This window comes from Rhodamnia argentea, chromosome 8, assembly GCF_020921035.1.
Source record: "Rhodamnia argentea isolate NSW1041297 chromosome 8, ASM2092103v1, whole genome shotgun sequence".
NCBI classification, from domain to species: Eukaryota; Viridiplantae; Streptophyta; class Magnoliopsida; order Myrtales; family Myrtaceae; genus Rhodamnia; species Rhodamnia argentea.
Window position 1 is genome coordinate 14,220,954 of NC_063157.1, and position 20,450 is coordinate 14,241,403.

Consider the following 20,450-nt stretch of genomic DNA (forward strand, 5'->3'; position numbering starts at 1 on the left):
CTACATTAGCGGATGAGTTGGATGTTGTTGACTCAATGCAAGTTGAAATGAAGGCCTTAACATATTCAGCTAAGCATTGAAAAAGGAAGTGTCAAGCATGAAAATTGAAAGAAAGTGTTATTGAGCGTTGATTATCATGTTATTTTGTTGTATGACATCTACAATTTAGCTTAGAACAAATTATTAAATGTTATTCTAGAAGAAATATAGATCAACCATTAAAATTAAGAAAATGTAACAAGATGGCCTAAATAAAGAGAAAGGACAAAATGGGCTGGGGTGATAATTACCGATCTAACTCGCCCGGTTAGCCGCGACGACTGTATGGTCATGTCGTTGGGGTTTCCGTCTTCGTTTCCATGTTTGGAAGTCGTTAGCGGTTAGTTAAAAAAGTAAGCAACGGTGGATCAATTGGATAAGAATGCACAAGTCAATGGTAAGTCAATGGTAAATCAATTGGATAAGGGATAAGATCAATGTCATATTCAAGTATTTAATGATAGGATAAGATCAATGTCATTTTCAAGTATTAAATGATAAAATAAGTTTCATTAATAACCATATGAATGGACCAATCAAATGGGGATACATAGCTACTCTAGAAACCTAAGATTAATAGCCTAAACAAGTGGACTAATTAAATGCCGACAAGTAGCTAGTCTAGAAACCTAAGAAAGATAGGCTTTTAAGTGGACCAATGGGATTAAGACATCAAAGCAATGTCATTAACGAAGTAACTTGTGAGAGAAGCTCGAAAACTACTATAAATAGGGGTATGATTTCTTCATTTCCAATATCCACCAAGTGCTCTCTCTCATCCCACTCTCTCTCTCGCCCATACTCTCTCCCTCACGTGTTGTCATTCTCGACTCCCTGCTTCTACGCTCGTCTTCAAGTTCTTTCACGTGTGTTCTTCAGAAAAGGTAGGATAATTACTATATTTGATATATGGGTGTTAGTTTAATACTGTGATATAGTGAATGCATGGTTGTTCCTCATATATGAATCAAATGTGTGCCGGAACTTGTGTATAAATTTGCTAAAGGGAGATTGAGAAACAAGTCATTCTTGTGTGCATGAGTATTTTTTGCATATGATATAGGACGTTTCCACGACGGCCTAAATTTTCGGTCGATTGGATAATGAGCAGATTGTTCATTATTGAAGTGGAGTATTTGAGATTATGAATTGGGGGTTGAATAAGTTGTAGTGTAATGGATTATGAAATGCAGAATTATAATTGGGTGCAATGGAAATATAATTGTGGACTATTACTTGTCGTTAATTGTTTTAGTCATTGAGAAGTTAACTCGTATCGGAATTGGCTTGGGAAAAGAGCGTGAAGTTTCCCTTGAACCGCCACACTCCACCGACTTTACCCTACTCCTCTATATAAACCCTCATCTTCTCTCTCCCCCCCATTGTTCCCCCTCTCCTATTCATGGATTATGCCCCCCACCGAGCTCTCTCTCTTTCCCTTGCTTTCTCCTCCAGACTTCTCTCTCTCTCTCTCTCTCTCTCTCTCTCTCTCTCTCTCTCTCTTGTTTGGTCAACGACGCCATAGCGCCATAGCTTGTCGATGGTAGATCCTCGAGACCTCAAGCTGTCGCTTGCCCTTGACGTCGCCCTCTCTCTCCCTTTTGATTGGTGGCCGCCACACCCAAAGGAAGGAAGAGGCGATTGGACTCGTTTCGTCCGCGAATCTGGCTTCATTTACTTTGACCCTCAATCCCAGGCAAACACTACTTCTAATTTAACTCCTAGATTGTCCGATGATTGTTGGTTTTGATAATCTATGATGCTTTAAAAATGGGTATACTATGAAGAAGTTTCATATGCATGGAAGGGAAAATGTCTTCATACAAACGATCCGTTGCTTGGGTCAACTTCCTCGGGTCATGGGTAGTTAGAATTCATAAGTCGATCACCTTGGATGCTGAAGAACTAATGGAATTTTGGAGTGGTTTTATATATGGGTGTTCGGCCGTGGGCTATGGGATGGGTTAATGGAGTTGTGGCTCACATAATGGTGTAAATGGGGTATATTATGACCTTTGGGCCTTGGGATTGCTTGGATTTGACGACTACTCATCGAAAATTTTCTTGAAATGGGGTGAATTAGACATTGAAGGATGTCTAAGGATGGTTTAGCCGTGACCTTTAAGGGATTCTTGAGGTCTAGGCTTGCATTCCTTGGATTTGAGATGAAAAGAGTACTACTGACGTTGAGTGAGTGAAATTCAAGGTCTAATAGGTAAGGTGGTATTTAGATTGTGGGATGACTTTTAGAGGTATTCGGTGGCGAAGACGGTAAGGAGGTTCTTGTATTTTGTGGTAAATTTGGTTGCTGAGATGCTTGTTTGAATTATAGACTCTACATGAGTGCTTTGTGGTGAGTTGTAGGGCTTCTGTTAATTCGTTGCTTGTTAGATTTGCTTCCCAAATGGATGACGAATGGATAATGTAGTTGTTTGATTAGAGGTTTTACTCGCTGAGTTTTGGCTCACTCCTTGTTGTTGAACTTTTCTTTCGGATCCCCAAGTTACTACGACTTCAGAGGATAGAACGCAAATGGAGATGCGGATAGTACTTGGAGTAAGTTTTCCCCGCAATCTTCCCAGTGTATTTTATGATGTCGTTTTAATACAGGCTAATATAACTAACTCATATATATAACAAATGTTGTGATATGCATGGTTTATGTGTGTTATTAGTGAAACCTTCTAAGGTCATACCTTATTAGGCATGCCTGTCATTTGTTTTTATGCATGCACTTGTGTTTGTATGGCCTCTGTTTGTTTTAAGCTTCCGCATGCACCCTCTAATACTATATAATATAAAATTAAAGTAGAGCTCATAATTAGTGTCAAACGATGCATTGGGGCGTCGGAGCTCTGATCAAGGATTAAGGACATAAGGTCAGGCTGTTATAGTTTCTTAGAACGTGTATATGGTAAGATTAAGAAATGAATCATGCGTGTGCAAGAGTGTGGTTGTCATTTTAAAGATGATTTCTGCCACTGTGAGTGAGAAAAGCAATTATGTAGGGGCTTGAGGTAACGACGTACTTTCTGATCGTTGCTCGTGACAACGGAATTATCCGTCGTCATTCACTAAAAGTATTACTTGAGGCAATAGCGTAGATGTTGTTTACCTAATGATGCTATGATATGTTTCTGTCGTCGTACACGTGCGGTGGCGGGGTTGGCCGGTATCGAAAGTCCCGAGGTGAGGCTCGAGAAAAGAAAGCCCAAAAGTGAAAAGAAAGAATGTCTGTGGTATTTATTCAGTTTATGCTTGACATTATGAAAAATGTCATACACGGTTATCTTGAGTAATAGAAGGCTCGGGAAAAGAAAGCCCGAAAGTAAAAAGAAAAATCTGATGCACTTGTTAAGTTTATGATTGATATTATGATTAATGCCGTGCTCGATGATTTTGAGTAATGAATCACAAGATAGCTTTGTGGCTCGCGACATCAAGTGTTAGAACTTCTTTTCTATATTAAAGCTAGTGATTTTCCTATTGGGCTGTGTGCTCATCCCTTCATTTTTTAGGGAACTAGCAATGGCTCGGTTGGTATCGCACATCGGCTTGGTTATGGGGGTGGACATTCAAGAAAGGGACATGGTGTGCATTAGTTCCGGTGTTGTGTTTACTAGGATTAAATCTACTGTATGGCTTAATGTGAGTAGGATGGAGCGAGTTCCAGTGTAGTTTGTAGCCTGGCATCTGAATATCGGCGGCAATCTAGTCGGGCTTCTCCAAGACTTTGACGAGCCCCCGGGCTTCCAAGAAGGATGATCGTCTACTCAGGAGTAAACTACCATGGATCACCAGCCCGGATAGTATGATAATAGGTGTGATTGTGAGACCCGAGGGCTAAGATGTCTAGTAAGAAGTTTGAATATAAGTGTTTATTAGATGGGAGAAGTTGCAAGAGCCCTTCCTTTTCCCACAATCTTGATGAGATGTAGTTCTATGGGGGAATTATGTGATGTGTAAATAGTAGATGCAATATAGTAAATAAAAGGGGTTGTTTGACTCAAATGAAGAAGTCTATTACTCAATGTTTTGGTTGCTCCTTATCCGCACGCTAAAATTGTAGAGAAAATTCCATCACGAAAAACATTGGTTAGATGAGTTAATATTGGTAAGTCAGAAGGGGATTATCTTGAGACGTCACATCCCTGTTTGGGTGGTATCGGAGCACGGTTTATAGGTTGGAGTGATAAGGTATAGTAGGGAGTGTTTGAGTTTTCGAAAACATCCCGATTGCAATCCATCCAAGTAACCAGCCAGACGCACGGGATAAATTACATGAGTAGTACATTATATTTGCATATGAATGTTTGATGATTGTTTGATTTGAGCTGCTAGTCATAGTATTACTAAGAGTTTAGTGGGCCTTGTTATTCCCAGCCCAAACTCATGAACGTCTGTATGGTAGGTATAAAAAGAAAAAGAAAACATTTTCTAACACTACCAGTGCTTTGTCTGGTGGGAAGGGGAATTAAAGAGTCCGAAAGCAACCTAGGTTCGATCCTCGTGAACGCTATTGTCAATGAAAGGATATTAATAAAAACAATTTTGCTTAAGATTGGAAAGAATGTTTATGCTAATCGATGGTGACTATTTCAGTTAGTCTCAACTTTTTTACCCAAAAAGTATGGCTACCAAAGGAGAAAATCCAAAGGAAAAGGCCAAGCATGACACACAAATCGAGGGAACCATTCATATTTCCACAAATGTCGGGAAACTAATGGAACAACAAGCCCAAGGCCAACAACGTGCTGCAGGGATTAATTGAACAGTTTCTGAAGTTGAACCATCGAAGTTTGTTGGTACAAGAAACCCTGAGCAAGCAGAATCTTGGATTGAGGAATTTGAGAAAATCTTTGCCCTACTGGGATGTGCTGATCACTTGAAATAACCATTTAATTGAAAATTTTTCAATATTGACAACAATATAAGTCTGAACTTTTTTTGTGGATGATAAAAATATTTTTCAGTATCGACGACAATATATGTCCAAACATTTTTATGTGGACGATAAAAATATTTTGTTCATTCATTTATTTGGAAAGTGTAAAAAATGTCATAAACCTATTGCATTGGTGTTAAATTTGTCTTAAACTTTTTGTATTGATGCCAATTCAGTCCTAAAACTTTAGCATTTGTGTTAATTGAGTTAATCCTGTCAATTTTGCTAGAAAGTTCGGCGATATGGACAATTGTCCTACGTGACATGACCGGCGCCGACGTGTATGTTTTTTTAATATGATTTTAATATTATTATATATTTATAATAATTTTCAATAATTAGTTTGGTTTTTTCTTCTTTTTCTTTTCTCTATCACTAAAAAATTATTAAAATTATTAAAATAATATTAAAGGATATTCCCACCAGTGCTAGCCGTAATATGTAGGACAACAAACGTTCACGTTAGCGAATTTTTAGCCAAAATTGATTGGATTAACTCAATAAACACAAATGCAAAATGTTTACGACTAAATTGACACCAATGCAAAATGTTGAGGACTGAATTGGCACCATCAAAAGGTTTATAATTGAATGGACACAAATACAATAAGTTTATGACTTTTTTTTTTTTTTGAAACTTTTCTCCTCTTTTTTTTTTTTGTAAGAAATACATATAACCATTTTTAGGAAAATATTTTTTAAGTCGTTCATTTTTCACCCAATAAATGGAGCCTAATTCTATGGCATTTGAAACACGTATAGTTATATGTAATTTTTTTGGCATAAGGACATCTCAAGTGTCAATATTTGTGTACTACGCTTACTTTGGTACCAATATTTTTTTGGGATCACTTAAGTGTCAAATCGGAGAAAAACGATCATTTTAGTGCCAATGACAAGAAATTTTGGAGACCTCACCGGAGTTGGTAATTAAATAATCGTTTAAAAAAATTGGTATCTAAGTAATAAAAAAAAATATCGATACCAAAGTAAGCACCATACATAAATATTGGTACTTGAGGTGTCCTTTTACCTAATTTTTTTCTTAAATTTTGGAAATTCAGACAATATTTTAGATTTTGACGAGAAAGCTAATGCCAAACAAACAGGTCCCAAAACTTTTCAAATATTGATCGTGGTAAATTTTTTGTACTATGATGATTATTAAGTACTTCTGCGTACTAACGAAATATGTTATTTTAAGTTCACAGATTCACGTGGTTTCTTTGGATCCTTCACTTAAGAGTTCAGAGGCTCATGCCCTCAAACTTCTTCGGGAAGTTCTGGGAGGAGAGTATCTAATTTCGGGTTCAAAGGAGATTTTATTTTAAGTCAAGTTTATGTACGGACCAAAAAAAAAAGAAAAGTCAAGTTCATAGGATATATCGAACCCATAACTCCTCCGAGGCCACCTTTATGATCGAGACGAATGAGTTCTCATTTGGTCGGCTTATCTAGGGTTGCATATCATATGATCTAGAGTCCTCTTTAAGGGAAAATAAGATTGCATAGCTATATTGGCATATATTGGTGTTCTTTTTTTCCTTTCGAAGTAATCTATCGATCCAACCAATTCTAACTTTGATACATACTCGTAATTTGGATATCTTATCAATGTTTGAGCAGCAAGTCGGCGGATTCTCTGATCTACACCTATAAAATAATCAACGGGTTTGCAAAGCGAGGCTTAGCGAAAGCGAAAGCGAAAGCGAAGCAAAGAAATTGAGCCGTAAGTATTTCAATTTAGTTACTAATTTACTATTCTTAAGTTCCATTGGGAGGTTAAAGGTCTTTATTTTCAATCAAATGCGACTGGGGCTCATCAAAAGAATTGTTTTTCCAGGACTGAAAGAAGTTATCTGTGTTTCAGATGATGAAGCTTACCCTCCCACTGATGGCGAGCCCAGGTTTGCACCTCGATACAACTAGCCTCACCGTGGTAAATTACGAGTTGATTGATGAATTAGTTTCCGTGTGTAATAAGGAGCATGTAGGAGGTAAACGATTTTCGTTGTCTTTCAGTTGATTTATTATTGCTATTTGTAATAAAAGAGTATAAACCAATCTCATGTATGGCTTGATGTTAGTTTCGACCTGACCGTATTAGCAATAAAGTCGAGAATCTCGAGTTTTTTTTTTATTCTCCCCTAGATAAGGTGCTCGCCTTTTCAATCGCAAACGACATGCATCTACCCAAATGTTCAATCGGAATCCGAAAATGTCCATGAAAGCATACAATTTATACTCAACTGTGAAAAGATCGAGTTGATGATGATCGTGAAAGATTCCTGAGTGCCAGAGAATACGTAGTAGTTCATCATCCATCGAACAAAGCCGTAAAAGCGGGGACAAACTTTAGCAAGGAGAGAGCTACGAGGAAAGAGAGAGGCAAAGAAATAGACCGACATGAATTGGGCACGAACTTGATGTATGCGTGTATATAAGAAAGGTACCTAAGTAAGGCGACGTGAGGGACGGTGGGAGCCCTTGGCGGCATTAGTACTGAGCCTGGGAGGGTGGCGCTACATGATTTTGCAGTCGCTGCCGGCGACCGACGAAACACATGTTGTTGGTCCGGGTGCGGTGGTGGTGGGGCTTGAAGCAACTGGTGGTACCATATACTGCTTGGTCCCAGTATAATTGTGTTCTTCTAGTTCTCTATAAGAAGGTTGTCTAAGAACTAGTTTAAGGTGTTTTGTACCTTGACAGACCATATATGTTATTCGGAATCCTAAACAACTATAAGGTATAGTTTACCTACTATAGTACCACAGTCAATATGATCTCCACCAAACATACGTAGGGCTTTAGCTACTACCCGAACGTGTGGACTTTGAGTTTGCCTTACCCCCTCCCCCCAAAAAAAACACAAAAAATAAAAAAAGAAGGAACTATAGGCACTGCACGATGGATGTTAAAAAGTAAACTATTATCTTGGCAATAATGAGCCAAGCTAGTATTTGCAGTGAATTCCCCCTGTTAAGGAGACATGCATTGTGATAATCCTAAATCTCTGACAAATACATCCTTACGTTGCCTTAATGCGTGATTTCCAGTTATTGACTCTCACTATGCTCTCTCCCTCTCACTCTGTCTGACAATTAAAGGTTGATTAAGGAATTTAATTTTTTTTTTATGGGAAAAGTGGGTAGTTAACTTTCTCATTTTGACCTTTCTGACCTCCTTATTTGGCCAATTTGTTATTTTTCTCTTTGAAGCTAAAATGCGGTACGATATTAAAGAGTAAATTAATTGGGCTAATGGGAATTTGAAGAATGAGACAAAACTTACTTTTGCTTTGAATGATGTAACATCTTATCTTATTTTTAAAGTATATGTGCTTTTTATTTACATCACTAATCGCTCTAGGGTGGTGTTTAGGGATATTTAGGATTTAGTGAGGAGGATAATATGTAGGGATGTTAACAGGCGGTTGTCCGCAGAGCAGGCTTTGGGTGAGTTCCTATCTGTTCTTCTTTTTGTCGTTTTTTTTTTCTCCCTGTATTTTAGTTTTTGCCATGTGGGCTCTATTTAGATCACTAGTCGGCGATTTGAGAATGAATATGTCCTTGTGGATGTAATATCAATTCCTTATGATTTACATCTCCTGGCACTAAGATTTGGTAGTCTCATCGTATCACTTGAAATCGCATACACTCACTTTATACCTGAGTGCTGAACCGCGAACCCATCTTGATTACTCTCGGCTCACTTGAAGTTAGGATCACATTGCGTATGATGATTTTCGTGAATCTCTCTTTTGCACCGCCCCCAATTTATTTTCCCCAATGGCGTTACTTTGTTAGGAAAATTTGATTGCTGATCAAGATAGAACAGTAGTTTATAATTCTTTAATATTTTGATGTGTGATGATGATCACTGTCTTTGTGGTATTATTTTCTCTCACTATTGTTGCTGCCGGGTTTGAAACAAATACACCTTTAGGATATACACCAAAACCACATAGAAATGAGTTCAGCAATAACTCTCTTGAAATTTCACTTTGAATGTGTTGTTAGACTTGTGTGTGAAAAAAGAAAAAGAGAGGATGTTGTAACGCAGGGAGAGTTATAAAGAAGAGAAAGTTGTTATGAACAATATGTGATTTGGTCCTATTTATGATACCTTGTGAATGATACCTTATCGGAACCATCACCACTTTCAAGATCAACTATAACTTTTCTTCGTATCAACAATCATCTCTTTTCATATCCAACAATCACCTCTTTTCGTGTTTAACAATCACCTCTTTTCGTGATAACAAATTATTTCAATAGTCCTCCACTTAGTTTGTTATCTGCACTAGCTTACATAAATTCATATATACAAGAAGGTATCCATTAAAATTTGAAACTTCAATTAGTGTAAATAATTTCCTTAGCGAAATTAGTAGTAGATAAAACTCGGAACCATGATTTCATTTGTTAATCGAATTATCAAACGTATGAAATCATACATATTTGGTTAGAAATTTCCTATGGCTTAGCACTTTTATAGCTTTATGCTCCCTCTTGCATTCATGAATATATGCAAAAGTTCATCAGACTTCTGTTAGAAGTGGCACTATCTCTTATGTTCATATAAGTGGAGTTCCTAACTTGTTCACTTAACATTGCCTTGCCTTTCTAAAACTTGAACTCATTAAGAGTGCTTTCTTATACTCATCCTCCTAACTTTCATGAGTACTAACCTTGTGCCCCAATACTTGATCATTATCAAAATATAATATCTTGTTTTTACTTGTTAAACTTTGACAAATCGTGAGAAATTGTAAAGTTGGGTCGCCACTGTACTTGATTATTGTCAATTGGTCTATGAACCATTCCTTTGGTAGTACTGCTAGCTGAACCTATCAAGAGCCTCTTAGTGAATGGATCGGCCAAGTTATTATCTGTGTGAATATAAATTACTAATATAATTTTGTAAATAATTAATTGTCGAACATACGCGTTTCGTAGATAATATGTCTTGATTTTCCATTGCATATTTACCATATACCTTAGACATGACTGTCTCACTACCGTAATGCTACCTTTGGTTATGGCCAGAATTCTTTATCCAATAGCAAATTCAACAGTCATTCGGCTTCTTTATTCGTCACTCTTATTGCTATGAATGCATATTCCACTGTTGAATGAACCATATATGTTTGCTTCTTTGATTCCCAACCAATCACATCATTTGCAAGCTTGTAAACCCAATGTTAACTCGTTATCAATTGTGCTAGTTATCCAATTAGAATTTGAAAATCCTTCAAAAAGAAAAGGAAAAAGTCTAGAACCCGAGGTAAAGATCCTCCCAAGGATATAAATCCTCCTTCATCTAATGCACAATACCAGGATTACAAGTAAATCTAGATAATTTCCACATAATTAAGGCTATATCCAGTCTAGTGCAATGCATATCATATATTATACTTCATATTGCACTAGCATATTCTAATTGTGCTAAAGGTTGCCTGGTATTTTTCATCAATTTAATTAACACATCATATGGCATGTTTGACTCTTTAATACCCAAATACCGATATATTGGATAATTTTTTTCGCATAGTGGTCTTGGCTTAAAACATAACTCCCATTATGTTTGATAACTTTCGTACCTAAAATTGTATCCATTTCTCCCAAATTTTTGTTTTTAGCTTCATCTATGATGCATATTTGTATCAACAATCACTATATCATCTATATATAAGTAGGTAATAACTCTACACTCTGTGGTAGACTATTTCCATGCAAAAACCACATGTACATTTCTCTCACAACCTTTTTGTCGCTAACAATACAAAACAATTACTACAACTAATCAGGGGAAAAGTACACTAGAAGTGTCATAACTTTTGTACGGTGTTCACTTGAGTGCCATAACTTTTAAAACGTTCACTTAAGTGCCATAACTTTTAAAAATCGTTCACTTGAGTGCCATGTTGATGTGGCAGCCGAAAAAGCCGATGTGGCGGTTGGAAAAGTTACTCTAGACGCCAAAAAAGTTACTGTAGCACATCGAAAAAGTTATTGTAGATGCCGGAAAGCCGATGTGGCACGTCGGAAAAGTTCTTGTAGCACTCAAGTGAATGATTTTGCTCCGACGTAGCACTCAAGTGAACGATTTTTTTGAAAGTTATGGCACTTAAATGAACGTTTTGAAAGTTATGACACTTAAGTGAACGCCGTACACAAGTTATGGCACTTCTAATGTACTTTTCCCACTAATCAGCAATAGAACATCCCCTAAATTAATTACTTCTTTCTCTACGATTCTTTCGCTACTAGAACTTCATGGCTAAGACTCCATTTATTTTGCAAAAAATGAATGATTTAAAGTACATTTTCCAGAAAATGATCGCTTATATCACTTACATGAATAACCAATGAAAAATGTTTTCATTATATACCACAACTTATGTCTAAAAGTGATATGAGCGATTATTATTAGGAAAATATTTTCAAATCATTCATTTTTCACGGACCATATGGAGCCTAAAAGACCAGCCTTTTTTCTACAAAAGTTTTGTCAAAGATCGTAAGGGAAAATTGTCAAAACTTTTGACAATTAAGTCCCAAACGTTTTAGGTTTTTCGATTCAGTCATAAACATTTTCAGCTTTTGTCGATTTAGTCTTATTGTCTAGAAATCGCCGACGTTGAGGCCGACAATGATGTGGATAACCTTTAATAATATTTAATTTTCTCAAGTATTTTATTTATTTATTTCTTCTATTTTTCCTTTTTCCCTTTTCATTTTTTGCCTTTTCTTTTTTTTTTCTCTCCGCCGGCCTCAAGCGAGGGCCGCCATGGCTGCCGATTTGGCTAGGGCAACCCTCCCCGGCCTCTAGCGAGGGCAATCCTCGCCTGAGGTTGAGAGGAGGGAAAAAAAGAAAAAAGAAAAAAGAAAAAAATGGAAAAAGGAAAAAATAATTAAAGTATTTGGAAAAATATTAAACTACTACTAAAAGTTGTTAACGTTAGCACCGGCGGTGCCATTAGCACCTACATTGGCAATTTTCGGCCAATAAGACTAAATCGGCAAAAAGATGAAAAAGGTTTAGAGCTAAATCGACAAACTTAAAAGTTTTAAGATTGAATTAGCAAAAATGAAAAAGATATAGGACATTTTTGTCAATTTTTCTAAGTTCGTAGCTTCAACGACGTATCATCTCGTGGTAAATAAGATGGGGCTATGAAAATCTTCTTGGCAAAAGAGTAAAATTTCGTTAAAGTTGAAGCCTCTTCGCCCCAAAAAAACTTTCGTGGCAAAAAAGTCGTGGACAAAACCCGAAGTTGGTTATCGTCCGACGCTCGTTGCTAGATTCTATCAATCACAATGAAGTTAATGACCATGAACTTACTATTACATTATTTAATGGAATAGCTATTATAACAAAAGAAAAACATGAGTTAACAAATGCAAATTAAAAATACTGGATCAATCAATTTTTTTTGTCAGCAATATAGTGTTACTTAAATTGACACGAATACATACGGTAATTCACCGCATGTTGCGATGAAACCTTACATACAAAATACAAAAAGTCTCAATTCATTTATCCAAGGCCACCTTCTGAGCCCGGTGGCAGCAATACTCGTCCCACCCGCAACATATTGGAAACGCCTCGGCGCCTCCAATGGAAGCCACAAAGGCCAGGAAAGCGACCACAATGAACTTCAACATAGATTTCACTAAAGTAGTCTCCATTATGCTTAAAAAAAAGGTGTGTACTATGAAACTTATTGGGCTCTTTTTTGGGTGCTTGTTGAAGATATGTCGGTTGATCTTCATATATAGGTGAAGGAAAAGTTGTAACATGGTTGGCGTTAGATATTGAGACGTAAACGCATTTAGGATTACATTAAAGACGGGGTTTCGAGAGAAGTTATTAACGTCATTATGGGATTTTTTTAATCCCGATTTTATAAACACATGATAATCTGTTGTGCAAATAATATAAGCTCTTCGCTTATATCAGTAGTCCGCAAGCTTCCGCTTATACCAGGCTCTGCTAATATCAAACCTTGTCATATCGGACTTCCCAGTTACATCCAATGGCACCATCTGGTTCTCATTAGTATCTCAGTGATCCAACACTATATAAACTATTCACCTAGTATGGTATAATTATGTGGATAATTTTTTCATCATAAAAAGGCGGGGATTATTGAAAAAAAAAAAACCCTAATTGATTTTGAAGTTGAAAAACACTCCATAATCTCTAATATATGAGTTAATGCAATGAAGTACTTGTTTGCAAATTATTCTAAGATGGTACATGGGATTGAATCTAGCAAGAAAGGCTCGGACGATGTTCTGCGGGACTCGGACTGTGTGTGGAGCTCAAATGTTGAGCGGAGAGCTCAAACATTGGAATTAAACTCAAGTTCTGAGAAAGTATTTCATGTGCGCGACCAGAACATCAAGAGATTTATTGAAGATATTATATCATCACAACGGCTAGCAAATAGTGTTGGATTGTTTTTAGAGATTCTCAATCTTAAAGATCAATCAAGGACGTGGATTAGAGGAGATGAGCATTACTCATCTAATGAAAAACTCTATCTATAGAAACCCAAGATGTCACGCCCTGACTCTCGAGCTCGCGACATCCGTACCTTACTCGTCTTAGGTCATAAATGATAGCGTCCCGGGTAGGCTATCGACCTACGAAATCATGGCGCATGCGGAACTTGCAACTCTCCCGGACAATTAAAATCAGCAGGATAGAAAAGCAGGAAATCAACTTAATCATTTCGCAAAAGTCAATTTCATTAATAAGGCCGGAGTAGATGAATTTTAACCCTACTAAGCTACAGTAAACATATACAACCCCATACTTCGGGGCGGCTCTCTAAGACCTAAAAAAGACACAAGATCATGTAAGGTTAAACCCTCATCTACTCCCAAAAATCCTACAACAATCCTCGCCTTAATGTCCACGAGCTTCATCACTGCCCAAAAATGGTTAATAACGACTAGATGAGAAATTAATCTCGGTGAGTCAACGTCTAAGCCCGGCTAGGGGGTTGATTTGCTCAGACGCCCTAACAAGCAGTCACATCAACATAGAGCAGATATTTCAATCACATGCAAGCTTACCCTCTAGGCCACACATAATGCAATGCGGACTCGACTCAACAGTTAGACCAACCGCACCAATTCAACCCATTGGTAAAGCATCACAGCACTTGCATACACATGATACCACACGTAGTCCATTTATTATCAAAACCGATCTGTAGGTCCAGCACATTAGTCGGTTGATGCTCTCCTAGCGGGACCAGGTATCGTCCTTTACTTCCGGCGACGGCTTCTGATAGTCCATATGACTCCGCTCGACCAACTAGAAGACAATGATTGTCGATACAAGACAAAACTAACATGAATCCTTAAAAGGCTTTAGCCCTTCACAAGCTGCGATCGGCAAACGCACGGCCCGAAGATAATGACCGACTCGCATCCAGCACCGAGAAAACAATGATTGCCGTAACCGATCGACCGGAAGATAATGCTGGTTGGAATTATCCCATTGTGTGACCACTCAAACACTTCAACAACCAGCCAGTTCATTTCTTGGAATTATGTTGAATGCTCATACTCGCATGTTCAAATACTTGGCCCAAGGCCGTTTTTGTGGAAAACCATGCAATTTGATCTCATACGTGGTCACATGAATGCACAATTATATTGCCCGACATATTAAGCAATTTGGCGATTAACCTCTAATTGGACCCCCACGGCAATAAACAGTCAATCTAGCATTCACGACCAACAATTCATAAATCAATTAGTCAATTGCAGCTAGTTAATTATTAATTCCAATTTCAGGTCCAATTGATAACCAATTGCGCATTCATCTCTGACCTATCGCTCGCTCGCGATCAATCAACCCAATCAGTCAAATCAATCGGTTCTACTCACCAATTAGCCATAGACAGCTTAACTAATTGACTAATCTTAATTAATTACAGTCATTTAGTCTAAACCATGTTTCTATTTAGCCCGATCGTAATTAATCTACATAAACACCATAATTAGCTAATTAATCTAATCCGAATGCAATTAGCGCCCTAACCAAGAGTTAGGGGCTAACTCACAATTAAACTAGCTCGGGTGGTCTCAACTCTGGCGGCAATGACACGAACTCGGCCCGGCCCGGCGACGAAGACTAACGGCGACTCGCGACCCAATTGAGCTTTGGCCTCCAACTTGATCAAAGATGGCCCAAAGACTTGGCGACACCTCGGGACAGCGGTATGGGGTTCGGGAGCGACAGCCGGTGGCCGGAGTTGGCCGGAACAGTCATGGCCGGCAATGAACAGTGATCGGTTCAGAGAAAAACGGTGCAGGGCGGTGAGCGTCTGGGCTAATTTGGGGGCTTTCGGGGTGGTTCAAGGCCGGGGGAATAGGTGGCCAACGTCGGGGGGTCTCCGGGGTGGCTAGAGGTGGTGACAACGGCGTCGGCGGACGGCCGGAGGTGCCACAACAGCAGCTTGGCCAAAATAGGGCAGCTTGACCCGAAACATGGGAGGTGATTCCGGGGTTCAAATCGAGCTCTACAAGTGCCGATCGGTTGCCGGTGGCTGCTGGGAATGTTAAGGAGTCGAGGGCGATGGCTTGGGGTGGTCGGCGGGCGATGGGTCCGGGCGGAATAGTAATTGCAGCGGTCGGGGTTGAGGGCGGTGAAAAATAGGGCAGGCAGCTTCGGTTCTGTTCTAGAGCTATCGGGTGGCTTCAAGGCGGCGCACGGTGGTGGGATGACGTCCGGAGGTCGAGGGGAAGATGAAGCGATGGTGGGTGGTGGTCGGAAGCGGCCTCGAGGCGGCCGAGCAACTCGGGCAATCCTCGGACACAAAATAGAGCAAGCGGTCCGTGGGTGCTTCGGGCGGCTGTCCGGCGGATCTAACGGTGACGAACGGCGGCCGGACAGAGGCTAAGTGGCGGGTGGAGGTGGGCGACGGCGGAAGGCGGTGGTGGTCGCACAAAATGAAGAAGAAAGGAGGAAGCGAGGTCTGCTCAGGGGGGCCTTTGCACGAGCAGGGGGAGGGCGAAGGCAGACGCGGGAGAGAGAGAGAGAGAGAGAGAGAGAGAGAGCTGAGTTAACTGGTGGGTGGGGATTTGACCGAGGTGGGGCCCACCAGTCCACTCACCATTAATACATATTTGTCCCACATGCATAATATCCAAGGGCAAAACGGTCTTTTGATAAATCGGGACCGATTGGATTTTTGGCTCAACCGATTGGGAATAAAATTTGGATTTTCACGAGCTAGGTTCGGTTCGAAAAAAGTCTAGGCATGAGGATTAAAAATCCTAAGTTGCGGCGACTACGGTTTCGAGACTCAATCGAAATCGAACGACAAATCGGGACTCGTCTAAATTCGTCACTTACGTCCTTGCGATCCGAAATTTTTCCGACTGGAATTCAATAATAATTCTTCCTTTTATTGAATTCGGGAAAATTACATAATCCCAATTTTCGGGGCGTCACACAGGATCACAATTGTGTGGGCAATTGATCCAACGGGAGATTCCGTCCTTAGTCAACCCCAACAGATGCGAGATTTTCTTTGATACATCTTATCCAAATGGAAAGTTTGGAGAGCGATTCTTGAATGCCTTGCAACGAATAGTTGGGGCTGGAGGAGTATAAAAAGACATCTCAAGGTCAAAGAGAAAAGTGATGCACACACGTGCAAGAGAGCAGAATTCTAAATTCCAAGATCAAGAGAGCTTCTTATTCTTTATCTTGTTAACATCTAAATTCTGACTAACCTTTTTAATCTTTTATTTTTTTCATAAAAATTAGGGATTAATTTTAGTCCCCACCAAAAATATTCAAATCATTTTTCATATTAATTTTAGCATTCATCACATTACATTTTGCATTTGAATCGGACCGGCGGTGGATGGACTCAATTTAAGGTTCTAAACTTAATTGAATTATCTAGATTGAGCCCACAAGAGCACAAATTCGGCCAAGCCAACTGTATATATTAAATAGCTGAAAACCGCAATAAATAAATGCCAAGTTGGAAAATATTAGATAATTGAGAAATTTGATTTGAATATAACTCTTAAGCTTTAGATTAGGAAAATAAAAGATTTTGCTCTTAAAAGAAAACCCTAAATCTAAGCCTATATAAGCAGACTTTGTTCACAATTCAAGAGGAGCCAATTCATTAGAATAGGCATAAGTGGGCAATCCTTCATTCACAGTTCACGTCCAAAAAGAGAAAAAATAGAGAGAGGGAAGAAATCGAGAGAGGAGCCGCACGATCAGACGAGAGGTTCAAAGGAAAAAGGTGACTGAAGATTGAAGGAGAGGAAAAATCCTCTGCCAGCTTCGTGGATTCATGGTGGTGCGATGCCATCATTGGTTCTTGCAGCTTTTTTTTTTTTTTGGGAGTCTTTGACCGCACTCAGTCCATCGAGCAACCCCGTCAGCATCACCAGACCTGGTAGTACAATTGACTAACAATTTGCAGGGTTCCCAACGTCACGGTAATTCTGATGGCGTTATCCCAGCGCTTCTCAATGCTCCCAACCTCGACGGCGCAAGTCTGACAACAACGGCGCTCGCTTTCTTTACATGTTTCATCACCATGAGTCCCTCGGTTTGTCCGACAAACCCTGGAGCTGCTGCTCCGCTAGAGTCACGAGCAAGCCACAAATCCACCGTCGCCTTCCCGTGAGCTGCAACTCAGCCCTGCCAATCAAGCCCCACCGAGCGTGTCCCAATCCGAGCCGGTCCAATTCACAAACTTGGTGTACATTTTTCGGGCGAATTCGAATTAGGAAAGCGCAATCTCAAAGAACAAAGTAAATTTCATATCTTGAAATTTTAATATATTCACCTGCCTAATTTGAACATATCTTGTCATATAGCATATCTTTGCATATCTTTGCATTAAAGTGATATCTTTTAACATACGGGTTGATTAGGACAATTTTCTTTCCTAATCCACAACTTGCCACATGATTGAGAAAGTCCATCTTTAGGATTATTGATGGAATACTCGATTAGGCAATGATTTGGGTTCAATCGTTAATTGTAAGATTACGAATTAAAGATTAACTCAAATATTCGCGAAATATTTCAAAACTTGATTGATATATCCACTTTCTTGATTGACCTTGATTGGCATATTCACTTTCCTAATTTGATTTGAATTGCTCGATTGTCACACTTTTAGAATATATCTGTTGCATGATTTAATCTCGAAAATTCTAAAAAAGATTTGCATTTATTCACTTGTCATATTTGAAAATTGCATATCTTTTAAAAATAGCATCATGTAGATAATTGCATGTCTAATCTTTTTGCAAAATATTTAGGTTAGATTGCATTTTAGGATATAAATTGCATGTTTAAATAGAATTTTATGTTTAATATAATCTATCTTTAATATATAAGGGTTTAGGTCAAATTAAACTAAAACATGCAAGATAAATATTGTTTTAGGACAGCTCTATTTTAGGAAATAAATTCATCAGAAAATAATAAAAAAAGAAGCATTTCCATGTCATTCTTACCATGTCATCTATGCCATGTCATCTTTGCCACGTCATCATACATTTGCCACGTCATTTGCCATACCACATAGAGTCACATGTTTAGTTTAATTAATTAATTCATCATGTAGATTAATGCTAGGATTGATTTATTTTTAATTGCATGTCATATAGAGTTAGTCATGTAGTTTAATTAAATTTATATTCATTCTTAGGATAGTTTGCATTTATTTATGCCGTTGCATTTAGAATAGAATTCGTGCATCTCATTTATGTTAGTCTTCATCTTTTAAAAATCAAAAAGTGAGAACAATAATTCCGTGGCGCATGCTGCCTTGATTATATTAGTTTCTGGATATTCAATTAATTGATTGTGCACTTGCATGATAACCTTTGTTAGTAACTTAAGTTAATATCAATTAATGTTGCCTTCTCAAATGATTTTTCATGAAATAAAATGGTACCGAAAGGGCGTTAGAGTGATCTAGCGTAATTAAGTCTCTGGACTCTTAATCTACGGTTCGTAGAAGTAATTTAGTTCTCCCACTATCTTACGGAGGTTTCTAATCGACTTACAAAAAATGATTAGTGGCAACTCCAAATTTAAAATACATTGCATGTTATTTTCAACCATAAGTTGCAAATTGGTATGGACTTAGGAGAGTTCGAGTTAGGCTAGTTAAATAATTAACCCGATAATCCATTAATCTATTTTAGATTGTGACATATTCATCTTTGATCTAAACACCGTAATACTTAGAGGAGAGCATTCAAGTGTGAGTGCTAGGTGGAAAGTCTCTCGACTTAAGAGCTATAACCATGTTGTAATCTCTGAGCTATTTACTAGTAGAATCTAGGCGATTGGCTGTCAATGTGAAGAAGTGAACGTAGGCTTAAACTAAAGCCTAACCACTCTAAATCCTACGTGTAGTTTTTTTATCCCTCAACCTCTTTGTTCAAATTTTGTGATAGTAGCAATATGCACACTCCCTGCTTCGAAAGTATCTCAAATCTTACTTGTGTTCATCGTCGGAGGATTAAGCTCTAAGCTTATTCATTTATATTTCCACATTAACTTTCAAAATCCTTTGAAATCACCTATTCACCCTCCTCAAGGTGACACCGCTAGCTCTAACAATCTGTTCTCATGTCCTTCCACTTTTGAACCCACCTTGACACTTATGTCCGAAGCCCCATGTGAACTAGAACTAGCATAACAAATATTGATTTCTAATTTATCATCCGGAAGGCGGTCCATCTCTAGGTCAAGATGGCGCATAGCATCCTCTAAAGTCTTTACTTTTCATTATGGATCAAGTGGATTTTCATATGCACCTAGCTATCGAGCAAAGAATATATTATTGCTTGCATTTGCTGCTCTTCGGTCAAAATGTGGTATGCTCTTACAGTTCACTTATCACGTTTGATATATGTCTAAAAAAAGTTGTTTTATATCGTGCCCACGAGGTATCATATGATTGTCAAATTGTAGTGATCTGTCTCGGTTTGGTGACTAATGTTTAACCAAAGTTGGCTTTTAATGCTTCTCACGTGACTTTGGCATTTTCAAAATCCTTGCAGTCCCACATGATATCATTTTCTATGCTACTCAGCAATGTAATGAGGGCGGTAGAGTTCTTCTTTTTTGATGCAGCAAATGCCTCTATTTCCCTTTCTATGTGGCACGATAATTCCATCTTCGGATCCTTCCATAACTATGTTTAGAGCTTTTAGTGTTTCTTGCTTTTCTAGCACAAAATGGATTTTCATGTTCCAAACTTCATAATACATGCCGTTCTCTCATTTGTTTAGCTTAGTTACGATTTTTTCAGAAGTAGAAGATATTGTACTCGAACACGAAGTTCTATAGACATGTATTCACGAACTATTAATTCCTAATATTTATGCATCCATTTTATACTAACTAGTTATATTAATAAATAATTTCACATAAGGTCTCG